Source organism: Haliotis asinina, chromosome 15 (assembly GCF_037392515.1).
Source record: "Haliotis asinina isolate JCU_RB_2024 chromosome 15, JCU_Hal_asi_v2, whole genome shotgun sequence".
Taxonomy (NCBI): Eukaryota; Metazoa; Mollusca; class Gastropoda; order Lepetellida; family Haliotidae; genus Haliotis; species Haliotis asinina.
The window spans coordinates 32,383,583-32,400,994 of record NC_090294.1 but is presented as its reverse complement, the minus strand read 5'-3'; the positions used below and the strand labels follow the sequence as shown (position 1 = coordinate 32,400,994).

Below are 17,412 nucleotides of genomic sequence, written 5' to 3'. Positions count from 1 at the left end.
TGGGAAAGGCCTGTTCAACCCAACAATTTGGATGAACTTTTGGTGGCTCTCCAGGAGGAATGGCGTGGAATGCTGATTGGTACAATCTGTACACTCATATTGATTTTCATCACTTGACAAGCCCTTTCATTTGTATGAACTATTCTCTTACTGTTTCAAAGATTAAAAGTCACAGCTATTTCATGCGTTCCCTTAAATTTTCCGAGAGTATATTATTTGTAAATGGATATGGACAGTGAAGACGACTTTTATTGATAATCTGAACATTTTAGAGCATGATAGCTAAAAGATACTCAATTTCTGGCATTTGTATTCATTCAAGATTTTTAAGAGAGCAGGGGCCCGTTTCACAAAACTCTCGTAAGCCTAAGATCTCGTAACTTTCCTCGTAGCATTCCTGCTTCTTATGTTTCAGTATAGGAGGTACCAATGCTACGAGAAAAGTTACGAGACCTTAGGCTTACGAGAGTTTTGTGAAACGGGCCCCAGAATCACAATAATAGTGCCTTATTTCAAATGATACAAAATAAAATTTATGATGTGAGTCACTACTTAGTATTCAGTTTCTAATTTAAAATAGCATATTTTCTAATTAGCAATATTTCTTGGACGGTATGTACTGTAGTCTTCAGCAATCTTGCACATGTTGAGTGACTTGTTATCCTACCATCTGTCAGCATGACCAACTTTGTTCCTGCAAAACAAACAAATGATAATTAAAAATACAATTACTTTCATTGGATTGAATTGTGTTTCTTTGTTTAATGCTGCACAGAGCAATATTCTATCTTTTCCATAACTGACGACCAGGCTGGTTCAGGTAAATGAGGCACATTCACCAAGCCTTTTAGCTGCCCCTCTAACAAACATAGGTTACCCTACATTCTAACCCAGAATTACCAAGGGGCATTAATAATCACTGAAATAATATTTCATAAAGGCACTATTGTTCACCAGTAGCATGACTGATACAACTGTTGTAGTCTGAACTGGCCTTAAAGTTCCGACTTTGATTATGGTTAAATTCATTGAAGCAGCGAAAAGCATTGAACACTATGTCTTGACAAGCACAATCGGGTGCTGAGTTAATAGAGGAAGAGTTTCATTTAGTGCAGTCAGAACTCACAAAATACAATGCAATGAACCAAGAATTATGATCAATCCAGCAAGTCTCTTTCCATTCCAAGGTCCGAGTCATCATGAAGAGGAGTAATTTTTTCCCACCCCTTGTCTGGAGGAAGGAAAAGGCCTCTATCCTTTTCCTCTGCCTCTGATGTTTTATGAGGCTCCAGTTAGATCAAGATGCAGATTGTGATCCCTGTAAAGATACCAAATGCTCCGACAGCTGAGGGTAAGATACTGTAGCAGAGGCAGTGTCTCTTCTGTCCCTCTAAACATATTCTGTGTTATGAGTGTTGAGGCTACCTTATGACTTAGATTCCTAGTTGTCATGGCATCCTTCATCTCAATAGCCTGTTGGCACTGGCCGTTAAAGTGGACAAAGATTGAAATGCTGTTGAAAGAGCTGGTCCTTTTTGAACTTAGCTTATGTAAACAGTTCAAAGCCCAGAGCATTAACTTGATTCTGTGTCTCATCTGGCACATTCTGATATATGACCATCAGAAAGGAGTGCAGCAAGGCAGCCTCATGAACTGACATTGATACTAGTCCTGGAAAACAGGAGGTAGCAATGCTGATATATGACCATAAGTGTGATGTTTAGACGCCAGTCAATTTGAGATGGCATGTGTACCCATGTATTGTTGTTGGTGAAGGCGAGCTTTTACTGCATGATTCATGCAGCTACTGGAATTTGAAATTCTGTGATGTTGCCTCATGTTAATTTCTTCTACTGCCAAAATGAAAATGATTCGGTTCTACTATCTTTGCACTTTTCTGTTTTCATTAGCACGACTTTCAGCAGCATGGATGGTCGTTCGCCTTGAACTGTGTCTGTCGTGCTCAGCTGATCAAGATTAAAGCAAAGCTCATGATAGACAATGAGGGTCATAATTCTGAACCCCTGATGGTGTCCCAGGGTTGTATTTTGTTTGATGAAATCCAAGTGTTCTCACCAAGGCTCCATGAAGTCCGATGTTAGCTCCATAGGTCTAAAAAATTTGTTGTTCAGTTTGACTCCTGAGAGTTTCTAGGACGTTGGTCCTGCTCCACAACGATGCACATGTGAAACATGTGGTCTCAACTTAGGCAAGTGAGTTAGTTAACATTAGCTTAATATTGACAATGGACAATTCGTGCAAGCCATTTTTTTTATTTACGTCACGATCCACACTGCACCATCATGTGCAGCCAGACTTGATGCGGCAAAACAGCTTTCATGCTGGATGCTTCATCTGCATGACTCTCCACGTGAACAAGACGTACACAGAGACAGTGTGGGTGATGATGGACCAGGACTCACACAAAGTGGATCCAGGAACACATCTGCAGGACAGGTTGAATGCTTATTGCAACAGATATAAAGTGGAGTTAACACTGTTTGTCCAGAATGACTGCAGTGCCCACAAGGAGATGGTACAAAAAGGAGACATGCTGTTGTACCAGAGCCTTCTTAGGCCATTGCAAAGACAGGGATTTGTTCAAGGAATGCTTCAGAGAAAACAACTTGATTCTGAACAAACAAGACCACACCAAAGTCCTTTTGGAAACAGACGAACCCTCAACATATAAAATCCGCAAAACTTTAGCACGTTACCATATCTTAAGCACCATTGAACCACCTTCGAAATTTGCGTGGTGTGTCACTTGACTTTGCTATCACTGTGTTTTGTGTGTATTGGATGATATTTTATTAGATTTGAAAATTGTTTGCTGTATCATAAGATGGAGTGCAACATACTGCCCGAGCAAATGATAAGGATAAGGATAACAAATGTGAGAAATTAGTGGCAAAGCCAAACATTACTTGGGTAGGGACCTCACTCCCTGTAAAATTCACAAAATGTCTACCAATGACATTGACAAGATGTTTGTAAGATACCAAACCAAGACCTCTAAGCGAATTGTAAACATCACAATTTGGCCGTGGAGCAATTGCAAGCTTCGCAATCTGATTATGACAAAAACGCACGCAGAGAATTGATTTCATCAACGCCCAACCTCTCAGCAATGAACCCACCTTCTCGGAGTATTACACGCCTTTTCCAGAACAGAAAGACCAGGAGTTGATCTTCGCCACTTTATGGTTAGCCATGACCATATACATTGATAAGCAATTATATTAAAATACACTAATGTGTGTATATACAGATGGGAGGAAGGTGTCCTGAATCAATGCAAGTATGTATTTCTCAGAAAAAACAAAACCTGTGTCAGGAAATGCACCACCAAGCCACACACAAAATGTCCGGAAAGGCTTTGTCAGCTACATGTGTGAAGTGAGCTGCGTAGACATGAAATGCCATTATCGTCATCGGTCTGAGGTCATCTTATCAACTTGACCAAAAGAAAATATCTCACTGAATGTCACTGACCTTTTCGAGTAAAATTCAAAAAAGAAAGTCACACGTTCATATAGCAACAACGAGTTTCACTGTTCAACAATTGAAAAGAATGGCAAATGAATGCAGAATGGTTGGTAACTTCTAAACTGAAGAACGACCAGCATTTGAGATTACTTGACATTCAAGACATCAAGAAGCTTCTCATGGTCAAAGAACTCAAATGCCAAGCGAAGGACCTCGCTTTAAGAGGTTATTCCAGCCTGAGGAAAGGCAAGATGATCAAACTGCTGAAGGAGCACAAACCAGTCAAATTACAGGTTGTGCCAACGAAGCACGCGGTCAGTAACTATATGAAAAGGCTGGCAAATGACTATGGGCAAACCCATGGACATCGACGACATCAACCAATGATCGCTGCAAAGTTGAAAAGGAACTGTACGTTCCTGGAAGCTTCAAATTGCAAATCATGGCAAATATGTCTCTGGACACACAGCATACAAATGGCACCACTGAGCACATCCAGTCTTACTTCAGAGGCAAACAAAGTCGTGACACAAACCCAGTCCTAGACGCACAGGCATTCGAGGTGGGCCTTGGACAGGATCGAATTCATCTAACTGGACATAGCCAGGTACAAACTAATCAAAGGGGGATCTACCTGGACTTGCTACCCTACTACAAGAAAAAACATGCCATCATCAACATAAAAAATAAAGGCAACGATTGTATGAGAGTAGCAATCTGATCTGCTTTGTTTCGGGCCAACACTCATTCGGACAGACCTTCAAGCTATCCTGTTGATGACGGGCTCAACTCATGTCTTGTGCAACCTGAAGCTTAAAATCAATCTCAACCTCGTGTGCATCTCTGACATGGAAATGTGCTTCTCCTTCTTGTTAGGTTGAAATTCATCGATAGCGTTCAGTTCCTGCTGTTGTCACTTGATGGTCTAGTGATCCGGACAGCTTTGATACCCCAACGCTGAGATGCAGGGCGTCTACCCCTTCGAATACATGGACGGTTGGATCAGGTTTGGTGAAACACGATACCTCCCGCCAACCGATGTTACAGCAACTCAAACATCGCTGTGCTGCACATGTCTAAAAGGCATATCAAGCTTCATCGAACAGTCTACTTCAGGATGTGCATTCTCAACATCAAAAGAGTTGATGTACCATTTCTACTATAAGAAATTGAAACAGCAGTATGGCAACAGGTGTGAACTCCTCGTTCACACGATGTTATTGAACATACAAACTGAGGATGTGTATGAGGACATGGCTGATAGCATCCATTTGTACAACACCAGCGATTATCTGAAAGAGCATTCTTTACAAAGTCCAGTCAACAAAAAAAAAAGCACTTGGCAAGGTGAAGGACAGGGCACCAATCACTGAATATATTGTGCATTGTGTTGTGATCCAAAATGCATTCCATCAAGATAGCTGCCGCCCCAAAATCAGAAACAAATGCAGTCGCTTGATCTGGCCTGCCGTCCAGCAAATGGATTGTTGTTGTTTATGGGAGCTGTGGTGTACTGGCCAAGCACTTAGTCCAGGTGAAATGAAGAGGGTCCGGAGCCCACTGAAGCCCAACCATCATTGAAAGATTCAATGTGCATGCACCTTAGCTGAAAGCCTGTTCTACCAGTATATGGATGATTTCACCCATCTCCAAAACAGAAAAACGGAATGGGTCATATACTTGCTACGAGTGGCAGATGCCATCAACAATGAAGTCACTAGACTCGTGGGCGAGAAACCCATTGAAGCTATCTGAATTAACTCCATCTCCGCTGAAGCGTCAACAGCAGACAATCGACGGGAAAAAACATTCATCAGTGTGAATACAGGAGACAGTAGAAAATGTGCCACCGATCTCATTTGGTCCATGAAAACATACGTCGACCATGTCAACATCAAAGATGGTAAACTGAATTTGTACTACCTGACAGACAGGTTGCCACAAGGGTTCTTGAGAGAGAAACTACAAACAGTCCCTCGCGATACGGTATTACCCCTTTATTAAAGATTATAAAACTGGACCTCGGGAAAGTGGGTTTAGCATTCAAATCTAGGGAAAACACCAACTTTAATGGACAAAACGAACAAGGAAAACTGCAGGAAGAATCATTTTAAAAAATAAGCCTTAGAGGAAGCCTTGTCAATAACAGACATTAATAGCATTGGCGGATCTAGAGGGGGTGTTCAGGGGGTTCGAACCCTTTTGAAAATGACTTATGATGACATTGAAGTTTTCATTTTTTTGCGTTGGCGGAGCCAATGGAGTCGTTCAGGGGGTTCTAACCCCCTCTTTTAATTCCTTGATCCGCCCATGACCAGGGTGAACGGCAACCAGCTTCAGACATGGGATCAACTCTTCTGTGTAGAGTACCGCCATGGTCTTCTCAGTATTTCTCAAATCTGAACTGCCCACAGTTGACTGGCTGGGGGATCAGCATGATCTAGATGGTTCTGAATACTTAACAATTTTGCATTATAATGTGACTTTATTTCATACAGGGACTGATTTATAGAGGCATGTATGTCTTGGTTAATTTTAATCAGGTACTTTTAGAATAACTTTCCTTCATCAAGAGTTTTGTTTTCACCACTCTGTCCTTTAATTCCAGTACTTTCATTGTCTATAGTATAGTACCTCCAGACAATAGCAATCATGCTTTTCAACCTATGATCTGTTTTTTGTTTACTGCAACTCTCAGAGCAACACTGAAAGGTGAAAGGTCCATCCCACCAATACACATCATCTAACTACTTTTGAGAACATCTGTACTTGTTGTACACAGTTATTTACAACTAACTGAAAGTTAAAAACCAAAATATTTTTATGTTGATGTCATATTGGTCAAAACTAAAAAGATGAGTTGGCTGTAACTTATTTATAAGTATGTCTGTTGAAAGACATAAGAGTTTGTACTGAGTGATGACAAAGCAGAACGTTATGGATACTGATTAGATATTTAACTCATTAAGGCCGAAAGCTGTGTATGTGCGGCAAATTAATTAGCTTCTCACAACGAGAACTGCGTATTGGGGGTAATAACAAGCACCTCTCATTCAGCGAGAATTTTTAATTCGTACTGTACCTATAATTTCAATCAATTTAGCAGTAATGATCAAAGATTAGCTTTTCTTACGACAGAGGTTACTTTCTGTGTTAATCAGAAGAACTATTAATGTGTTTTAATAACAATTGCTTACAATGTGGGGGGCTTATACAGGCAAATACATGTCTGCGAGAATGGGGATCATGAGATGTTGTTACAGGAGGTAAGTGTTTGTTACTCGTCATTGGGAGTGAATACTAAGATACTATGTTTTCACTTTGATTGAATTAACGGTGACGAGGTTACAAAACCTTCTTCTAAATTAAATCATTCATTCATTCGTTGTAATAGTTCATATACTGAATCGTAGACATAAATAGGAATACTGTATTACACCCAAGTTTGTGTAGATTTGAAATAAACCAAGTTACTAATTTCGACCTAACCCATTTGCGACTATTGATTTTTAAAGTTGACAATAATACATAATCGAATATGAATGAAGTGATAACTCTTGCATCTACTCATAATATACATATATAGTACAATTAAACCATACAAAGGTAACTTGGGCATTTTGTTCAAGCTGTTTTACGTTAATTTGAAATGTGATTTTTCAATGCAATTTACATAAGCATTGTGTAAGAAACATTTGTATTTGATCTCTGTAATTATCTTATCCAGTGTAATGATCACATGTATCAGATGTATCGTCAATAAAAGGAGGATAATATATCAGTTACGAAATTGATGCGTATAATCATTCAATCAGACAACACTAAATGAGATATATGAACACCTCTTTCAACCTCAAAATAACAGCCTCTGGCTGAATGCATGTCCAGGTAAAGTTTTGTCCCCTGACAAGTGTAAAACAAACTAATGCGCTGTTACATCATTGGACAACCTGTTTTGTGGAGTCACGCCCATTGTCAATCTTATGAACCTCGTTTGCTTTCAAAACAAATATAAGTATGCCCATCTTCATAAATATTTGGGGAGATTCAACTACAAGTGTATACATCACAATAAATCAGTATAACTTTTTTGAATTCTATAATACATGTACTTGAATTATGATATTTATTCGTAACAATGTGCAGATTATATTGAAATGTTCAGCAAGCCATTATGTGTGATGTACAAGTAGTGTGTGCAAAATGTTTATGCAAATAAATACTATCTCTCCTCAATGGTTGGATTGGGTTATTTGGGGTAAAAATAATTGGATTGTAGCGCTTTGAGCGCTTCAAAGAAAAATAAACTTGTCAAAGTGTTTGTTAGTCCTAAGTGTATATTTCAGGCATCCTTACGATTATGTATGTTCACGATACACAAACTTTTTCATGATAGCTAGAGTTGATAAAGCCGAAATCTAGCATATCGATTTGTCAATGATCTAACCAATAGTCAATCTGTATCCAAGCTGTCAGGTGATTGAACGTGCTCTTCAGAAATTTAGCCCACGTCCCATCACCTGTCATTTCCTATGTGACAGGTATCTCATATATTGAACAGCTGAGATACAAATGTCCAATTCGGGAACTTTGATGACGCCCATCCCATGACCCATTGTCTAATGTATGTGCAAGGAATAGCATTATACAATATGTATACATGTATGTTTGTGTGATAACATATTTTTTCTGCGTTAAATCTAGATGTACCAAAGTGACAAACTGTGAATCTGTTCCACGTACTTCACACACTAGCTTTTTAGTACTTACCTTAAAATATTCAGTATACATTAGCAACGTATCAGCGAAAACGTTTCCTTCATAGAAGATTATTAGGCATGTAAATTCTTCTTTACTGCCATTGACATAGATGTTTTGAACAATTTAACCTCACACAATGATATGAGAGGGACAATTTGTTTAAGTATGCCTTACATACAAACAATACAAACATGTGTTAAGAAAATACACATGCACATGCCACCAAAAGTCTACAAGAGAAAGTGCAATAAATTATTTAAAACGTTACATATATGACATGTATTCACTCCTGCTTTCTTTCAACATATACCTTTACAACACAAAACAATTAAACAATCAGGACTTGCTCGTATGACGAGACAGTTTCCTGTAATCTCCGAAACTTGTCAGGGATATCAGGCGTGAATAGCCCTAATTAGCCTCGCCACAGGAGGCAGGCAATCAGCACGGGGTTCCAGGTGTTGAGCAGTGAAGTGGCTCTCGGGCTTAATGAGTTATAAAAGAATTTCATATTTCTGATTTGCTCAAGGCATAGAACTTAAATTAATTGGCCACCAGAGCCACCCAACTGGGCTTCAGAGGTCAACAGTGAACAGTTAACAATTTATCTACCATCAGACATGATATGACATTATTCAGTTTACTTAACTTTGAAAGAGATATGATATTCAAACTACAAGCAACAAATCAAATTCCATCACATCTTGAACATAATCACCAAAAACAGACTTTTCAATAAGGCTCCTGAGGCAAATTCAGACATCATCATATGTAGTAATAGGCATGTGATGTTAGTATTAATGGTCATATCAGGTGAGCTAAAATACTACAAGCAAACAACAAAGGATGACATACTTGCCAAATATTGGTCCATCTAAGTTAGTAACACTGAAAGAAGAAATAATGTGTAAGAAAAATAGATATACCTATTTATATGTCTTACATATATATCTTATTCAGTCTAAGTAAACTTTGTTATTGTTATTGTTATACTCCACCACTGAGTCGAACAAACCCTGGTAGAAGGTCACTTCGGGTAAACTTTGAGTGACCTATGACCATCCAATCAAACAAGAGATGGTTAAATAGAATTAACCAATCAGACAACGGCTACTACTTTGGGATCGGAGGGACTTACAAAATATTCGGGTCACTGACACCGATCTCTCCACAAACAAAAATCTGCATATAACACAGTTAATGGACCTGCAGTATATACGCTTTGGGGTCTCTGTTGACATGGTTACCATTTGCTAATATTTCCGCAAGATGCTATCCTTGAATACTGCCAAAACATTATTTTCAGCAGCTGTTCACTCACCGTTGTCATATGTGCCGTGTGCATCATCCAGAAGCGATTGTACTCTAAATAGCCTTTGGAATCGTTAAGATATGAACCGTTTTGAGATGAAAAGTTCAAAAGTTATGTGTGAATGTCCACTTTCGCAATTTGGTAAGCTGTGTTCGGACTGGTCAATCTCAAAGGTTACCTGACAACCTCCCATAAGGTTTTGTTAAACTCAGTAGTGTAGTGTAACAAAACGTACTGAGGCTAAGTTTATTTAGACTGATATCTTGTTCCAAAATGGAAATGTCATGGATATTTTGAGGTTTCTGAAAAAAAAACCGATGTTAAGAATACCAATAAATGAATCTTGAGAAAACTGCAATGTTGAAATATAAGGCAATACATGATTAGAAAAGACAAGAGCAACAAATGTTTTGAAAAGTGTTTTACGAGTCACCAGTATTGTGCATATGATGCCAAAAGACCCTAGATGGTCTGGTTGAGCATTGTGCAGTGGATATCATGATAATTATAATTTTATTGATCAGCATAAAACAGTGTGTTGAGGTTGTAAGTGGTATTAAAGTGGTTTGAAATTGCCAAGATTATCAGGTATAGAGTGACTTCTAAGTCACAAACAAAATACTTTTCTAAAGATTGTTGCTGTTTTGAAGAAAACAAAGCAAGTCTGAGATAAGTACTTTCTTTTGTGCTTCAGGAGATCTGAATTTGAAATATAGCAAAACAAATGGACACAGATGTTGAGTCACAATACTAAGTACATGTATAATAAACCAAACTGCATTAGATTGTAAATGTAAACAGTGAGTGTGTGTTTAGTTTTAGGCCTTTCTTAGCAATATCATGGAATAAAGGCACTGACACACTACTTAACCTGGTTAGGTAGTCAAAACAGTTAAAAGTCAACATACACACATTAACTTAACAAGCTGTCATCAAAACTGATATTATATCAATTTGTGTGTAAGTAACAAAGAGTTAAAGTGCAAAATAAAGTTCACATAGTTAGTGTTACATTTCAGACAAGGAGATATTTACAGTTCAGTCTGCATTTTGAGATGATTTGAGGGCATGATTAAAAGATACCAAATCAAGTTAGGTCAAAATATATAAAATATAGAGACTCTAACAAATAAATATACATTTTATTTGATTACAAACACAAACAGCTTGACAATGGCCATGAATAGGTTTGTCATCTTTGCTTTGTCCATCAGTTTCTGAGGAGACAGTATATGGGTAGTCTGAAAAGAGACTATGGAATGTGCTGAAGGAGTTGGCTGGAAAGACTTTTGCAACTTAATTAATCCACTTCTGGTGGCCTGGATCCACCTGATGCAAAAGGCTGGGTTGAGCTGCTTCTTTCATAATAGCCAGTATATGATATCATCAGTGACTTCTTGCCAGCTCAGTTTTCAACACATTAACTTTCTCCACAATTGCATTGCTAATGTTTTCTCTGATTCTAGGAATTTCCAAACCTGTGCTAAATCAGTTTGGTGAACTTCACTGTTCCATAGCATAGCTAGTGCTTTTTTTCGTTGCCTATTCCTGACAGTAAACTATATGAGTGGATTTCATAATGTTGATAACTGTATCTGTGTCATAAAATGCCTTATCACACCTTACTGCCAAACTAGACGTTAAGCCTGTTATCAACTGCTGACATTTTTATCTCCCTTTAAGACAATATCACAATAGGCTTTTTAAATGTATTGTAACATTTCTATCTATAAACTGATATGCATTTAAGCTCCCAATAAATGGCAGTATGCATCAAATTACAATCACAAATGGCCATGCAATTTGTTTGCCAATACACAGCCCTACTGTTTGCTATCTACACCCACATGAACAGCACTAGCTATGATGCAGAACTTCATCATAAGAGGCATAGCTCTCCATTCTTTTCAACATTATAATCGCCTGTTTGGAGTCAATTGATGGACAGTGCTAACTCAACATATTTGGGTGTTTAAATATGTGAATGCACAATGACAGTCACTATCTAGCGCAAATACTACCATTCATGCCTCATCTGCCAACTGTGACACATGGAAGTGATGGATATGATCTAATGGAAAAGTCATTACGAACTAGATGGTACATTAGCTCTTCATTAAGCTAAACTTATATTAGCTTTACTGACTGGTTAAAGGCAGAGATGACTTAGCAGCCACTAATTTCTGACTTAAGAGGTGTGATAGAGTTACATTTCCTTTTACAATATTTTCTATTGAAGTTGCACCATATTCATTAGAATAGGATAGGGGAACAGCTGTCATTGTTGGAGCACTGGAGTACCTTTACTCAGATTTCATGGAGCGAGATGACATTTATGTATACTAGTCCTGGTTATATTTGTCAGTTTAATACAATTTTGTCTTTTCAGTTGTTAGTTCAGTCTTTGTTCTGTATAGCCCTCTGCTTTCACATCATACTTTAAGAGAAGGGCCTAATATAATTTGGCAATTTCAATTTATGTTTACTGTTGTACACATCTGAACAAAATAATAATTCTTAAACTACCACCTCCCACACTTGATTCCAGAAACTTGTTTTTGAGACCACAGGTTTCTAATTTTAATCAAACCAATCATATTGTGTTTCAGCTCCTGTGATGTCCAAAATTGCATGATGGTACTCTGGGAACCCTGGGGCATGTATGACTGAGCCTAATCCTTAAGTGTTAATATTATCCTTACACTGAAACATAACCGAATGCATAAAACTCAAATGTTGCACACGTGTAATAAATCCTAAAATGAATTTTATTGGTCAGTTATCCGACCATGACCCCACTGGAATGTGAAACTACTTTTTTCATTCATAACTTTTTACTACAAATTTACTATGAATGTTCAGTCTCACTATTACAAGAACACACCAATGAAATGCTATCAAATACAAAATGTTACAAACAAACAATTTTTCATACACCATGTTTATTGATATGAGATTTCAAGAAAAGGTGAAAATAAACACGCCTCGATAACGACAAGTGGAGCACACGTCACTGGCGACAAACTAATCACAGTGCCCAACCCATTTGTTTCAGAAGTTGCAAGACAATAATATAGCTCCAACGCAAATCATGCAAGTGTCTGGACATAAAAATGCACAGAGTGTGAACAATTATCCATGCCTTTCTGATGCACAACACTGGGGAAGTGGGAAATCTGTTGTCTTCGACTGGAAATCAGCCTACCATGTTTCCATGCTCGCGTTGCGCATCTTCAATCGTTCCATCATCGGCAGCGTGTTTGAAATAAATCTAACATCCAAATGCATGTCGTACACAAACACAAACACAAGCACAGCCTTGTCTAGTGATGTTGTTCACACTATCTTCGGAGGTCCAATATACGGGGGGACATTCCACATCAAAACTGACAAGTCTTCAATGGCAGTGAGTGAGACCAAGCCGTTACAAACCGTTGCCGTGCTGCTCGCTCTCCTCTCAGTGACTCTTCTGACGACGAATAACATTCCCATTAACAATTAATAGTTACAATTCTTACAGTTACTTAAGTTGATAAAGATTAAATTGCAATTCAAAATGTGTATTTTTTGTCTTCATGCAAGAGTAACTAGTCAATATGTCGCGCTCTTTTCTTAGTAGCATTACACAGGGAGTTTACGTCCATAGTGCTGTATCACTGTATTCTTACGCGACCTTGACCTTTACGTCAAGCGAAACAGCTGATTCGTTTTATGTGGAGTTGTTTAGAAATAAAAAGTTAGATTCAAATGGATAATAAAGAAATTAACACATTTGTGAGTGTGTCATATTGTTTTTATCAAACTTGTGTCAGAAAAATCCATATTTGGATTTGTATGTTTTTTGACACTTGTTTCATAAAAACAATATGACATACTGGCTTGTGTATTAATCTCTATGTATTATATATGTATCATCTAACTCTTGATCGTCAAATCCCACATATTGATGGTGGGCACACCTAAAAGACAGGTAAGGAAGACTAAACATTAACTGTTCAGACAAATAGACATACATCGTTGTTTTGTCAACAGTTTTAAGTCATTCTTGCTGAAATAAAAGAAATACTATTATGGGCCATTGGCCCATATGAAGCTTGACAGTCCATGCTACCCATACTTTCAGTTTCCTCTCTGATTTCTACTTTGAATGGTAACTGGTAGGCCTGTATGGACCATGTCCTCTGTGTCCTCACGATGTTACCTCCTCTTAGGAGGTCCTCCTCATGTTCCTCATAAGAGCAAGGTCCAGTGATAGCTCCATGCCCTGAATATCTCTGTCATGGAGGCTGATGGTGTCATAAACAGTGATTTTGGTTCAGGTCAATTGGGCATTGACTTATCATGGTCCATTGACTTATCCTGTGATAATGATGAGATCTGATTCAAAAGCCCTTCATAAGATCTCTTAAAGCGACTGATAAGGCCTCCTCTGTTACAAAGTTCTTGCCTGGACCTAGGAGAAACCTGATGTCACTGCTCAATATCAACTGAATGAATATGTCAAAAAATATTTCCTCCTAATTGCTGAGATAATTAGGAGGGGTCTTATTACTTCCTCTGCATAATTTTCTCCTAGCAAAGATTAACACAATTCACAATAAAAAAAAAAGCATGGCATTTATATGTACTCACAGCAATAAATATTCCTCAAGCAGATCAATTCTTTCTGCCTGGGGGAGAAGCAGAAATGAATTTGGAACCGTTAGATTTACCCATGTTAATAATAATAATCTGAACTCATTGTGAGTCTACAAGCCTTTGTGTTCATGTGTCCTATGGGAAAATTATAAGGTTTCCTGAGCTTCTGCAAGAAGCGATAAAAAACACCAACTGTAGGTTGGACTGTATAACCTTATTTAAAATTTAATTCAGAAACACGTTTCTGTAAATAAAGTCACAGAGAAGAGTTCATTAGAATTATATATTTTGTTTTATTTACTAACTCCTGTCACAAATATATTGAAATGTCAACATGTTTGGAATTATTCAAAAACAAATTTAGTTTGATCTTTCTGCTGTAGGAGTTCAACAAATGTTTGCATCTATAACCACAGGCAAACTGTAACGCAAATGGGTTGGGCAGCATACAGAAAATAACCAGTCTTCCTACATGCGAGCAAAGCGACCAAAGGTTGGCAACGTACATTCCTCAGTTTGTTTGAAAAATATTTTTATTGTCAAAATAAAATATCACCACCATCAAAGGTATACACCCATTTCTTCACTGGGTTGTGCTCTCACATTTCCAACCCCATGTTGAACAATTACTTACGTGCAATATTTTTAATTAAATATTTTAAGTGCAACTCGTGGTATGTCAGACCGTTCTTCACTTCCATTCCCCCTTCCAGCTTCCGGTTCAACAGAGTGAAGGAACAGGAGGGTATTATTCCATATGGAATACTTAAAGTTACCTCCCCTGCTTCCTTCGCACATTATGCCAGAAGTGATTTTTTTTCTGTAGAATAAATGTTACAAAAGTTCTAACAATAGCGACGACAGATAAGACAAATAAACTCCAACAGGTTCATGATAAAATTAGGCAATAAGGTGTTTCTTTTTAATTTCTGCTAATTCTTGTTCCGTCACTCCGTTCTACTGGAAGCTGGCAGGGGTGATGGAGGCAAAGAACAATCTGAATGCCACGAGTGGTGCTTAACATGTTGAATAATACATATTTCATGTGAGTAATTACTAAACATCAGGTAGGAATGTGAGAGCACAACCAAGTGAGGAAATGGCAAAATACCTTTGATGGTGGCGATATTTTATTTTGACATGAAAAATATTTTTCAAACCGAAGTGAGGAAAGTACGTTGCCAACCTTTGGTCGCTTCGCTCGCATGCAAGAAGACTTGCCATATTCTTTATTTTCAACCCCATTTGTGCTACAGTTTGCCTGTGCTCCAACATGACCATCTATTCTCATTCTGAACTCATGCTTATGTCTGTGCCCAATGTTTGTAGTGTGTATCCCTCAAAAGTGCAGAGACAGAATTAGGAACCCCAAACTCTGGTACCAAAAGTACAGTTACAGGTCTCTTTGCCACTCACTGATTCCATTACCCATACCATCCCATAGACCAAATTTATTGTGAAGTATTATGGAATTTTGCAAAGCTAATCATGTGAATGAATTTATAGAACACCTATTGATATTTATATTTGCATAACATACCTGTTTCCACTTTTGGTCCTGAAACAGAACAAATGTAAGTGTTAATACAACTCGGTATCAATATGTGAGACACATACTCATTCATTATCACACTTACCCCGGTACCTCTCTCTGTACCCCACAAGAAAACTCTTCCATCTATACCAAAATGCAAGTATTTAATCAAAATGCCAATAAAGATTGAGATGTCTGATGAATATAATTCCAAACACTTCAATCAATTATGTCAGTATGTAAAAGGCAGTGAAAACATGTATAGTCAATTTTACATTAAAATGTTGATAGCACTGAGCTGCATGAATTGTAGTTGTTGATACAAACAGACCCATGCAACGTGGAAGATTCATACTTGTGTGTTTATCTTCAGTCAATAGCACATACCAGTGCCATGGTTTTCAAACAAGTTTTATTCCTGACTGTCTTGCCTTTAAAATTTCATTCATATTACACATAGTATGGAGTGATAGATATATATTGTAAATGAAATAACCACCAGTTTCATCTGTGGGAAGAGGCCAGACCCTGCTACGTACTTTAACAGGAATAGCATCCCAGGTTGCATAGTAGAGTACTTAGATTTGGTTCAATCAAATTTTGAACCTCTCACCAACATTGTGGAAATAAAATTTCTGGGATGTGAACCTCAAATCTTCTGATCCAAAGATACTTTATCCACATGACCATTTGGTTAACCCTGACAGCAAGCTGATTATTGATGGGTACTGACACTGACCTTACTTTGCAAAAAAGATTTTCTACAGAATTATTTTCTTTCACATATATTTTGAAAAAGGAATACAGAATAGTCTTGTATATAGGTTAACCATTAGTATTTTCACTAATGTTTACTTACTGAGCAAGAAAAGATTAAATACTAAAATGAAGAAGCTTCTTAGAGGTGTTTTGCAAATAGAAGCAATCTGTGTTTTCATTGTCAGTTACGGTAAAACAAAAATAAACATGTTGGGAACAGTATAAACATATCAAAACTGGAAGAGAGGTATGTTAAGGATTGTTGATGACCTTTCATAATTCTTGGAGTTCATCAAGATAATGTGCAAGCCACATACATGTGAAGATTCTGAAGTCTTGTTTGCATTAATCTGCCTGAGTGACTACAGTCTGTTTGATTTCATCTGAGAATTTAAAAAGTTGCTTAACAAATGATCATTATCTTGTTGTCACTTTTCACTATTTCCTACGAGGATGGACAACTTGCAGGTAGACTGAGAAAGTTTAGTGATACGTCACACTCAACAATATCTCATCTACATGTATACGTCATATGGAAACCGATGACATGTGTCTACCAAGTCAGCAAGCCTGACCACCCGATCCCGTTAGTCACCTCTTACAACATGCAGGGGTTACTAAAGACCAATATTCTATTCCAGACCTTCACAGTTTACTTGCTGGTAGAACAAGGTAATAAACAAGCGTGTGCACTGAAATTTTAATTTCACATGTACAATTTGAACCATGGCTGTTTTACTAGCAAGTGATCCCTCTTTGTAAGACATAGTGAAAAGTGACACCAAAATAATAATTGTTTGTTGGACAACTGTTTATTCAGGTGTCCAATATCAAGAAACAAATCTTCCAAGTTGGTCAGTGCAGATTTTGAGTTAGTGAGCAAGTCATTGGTCTCAGATGAAATCAAATGGACTGTGCT

At 37.7% G+C, this 17,412-nt stretch overlaps 1 protein-coding gene across 1 annotated transcript in view; it reads right to left on the bottom strand.

Moving 5' to 3' along the window:
* Nucleotides 1-231: 231 nt before the first annotated feature.
* Nucleotides 232-17,412, bottom strand: part of LOC137265618 (prominin-1-like) — a 298,050-nt gene continuing 280,869 nt past the window's right edge. The window contains exons 25-26 of the mRNA XM_067801049.1: nucleotides 9,106-9,138; nucleotides 232-694 (exon numbers count right to left, since the gene is read on the bottom strand). The gene's annotated coding sequence lies outside the window, so the exon portion shown is untranslated. The remainder of the gene's footprint in view (nucleotides 695-9,105; nucleotides 9,139-17,412) is intronic.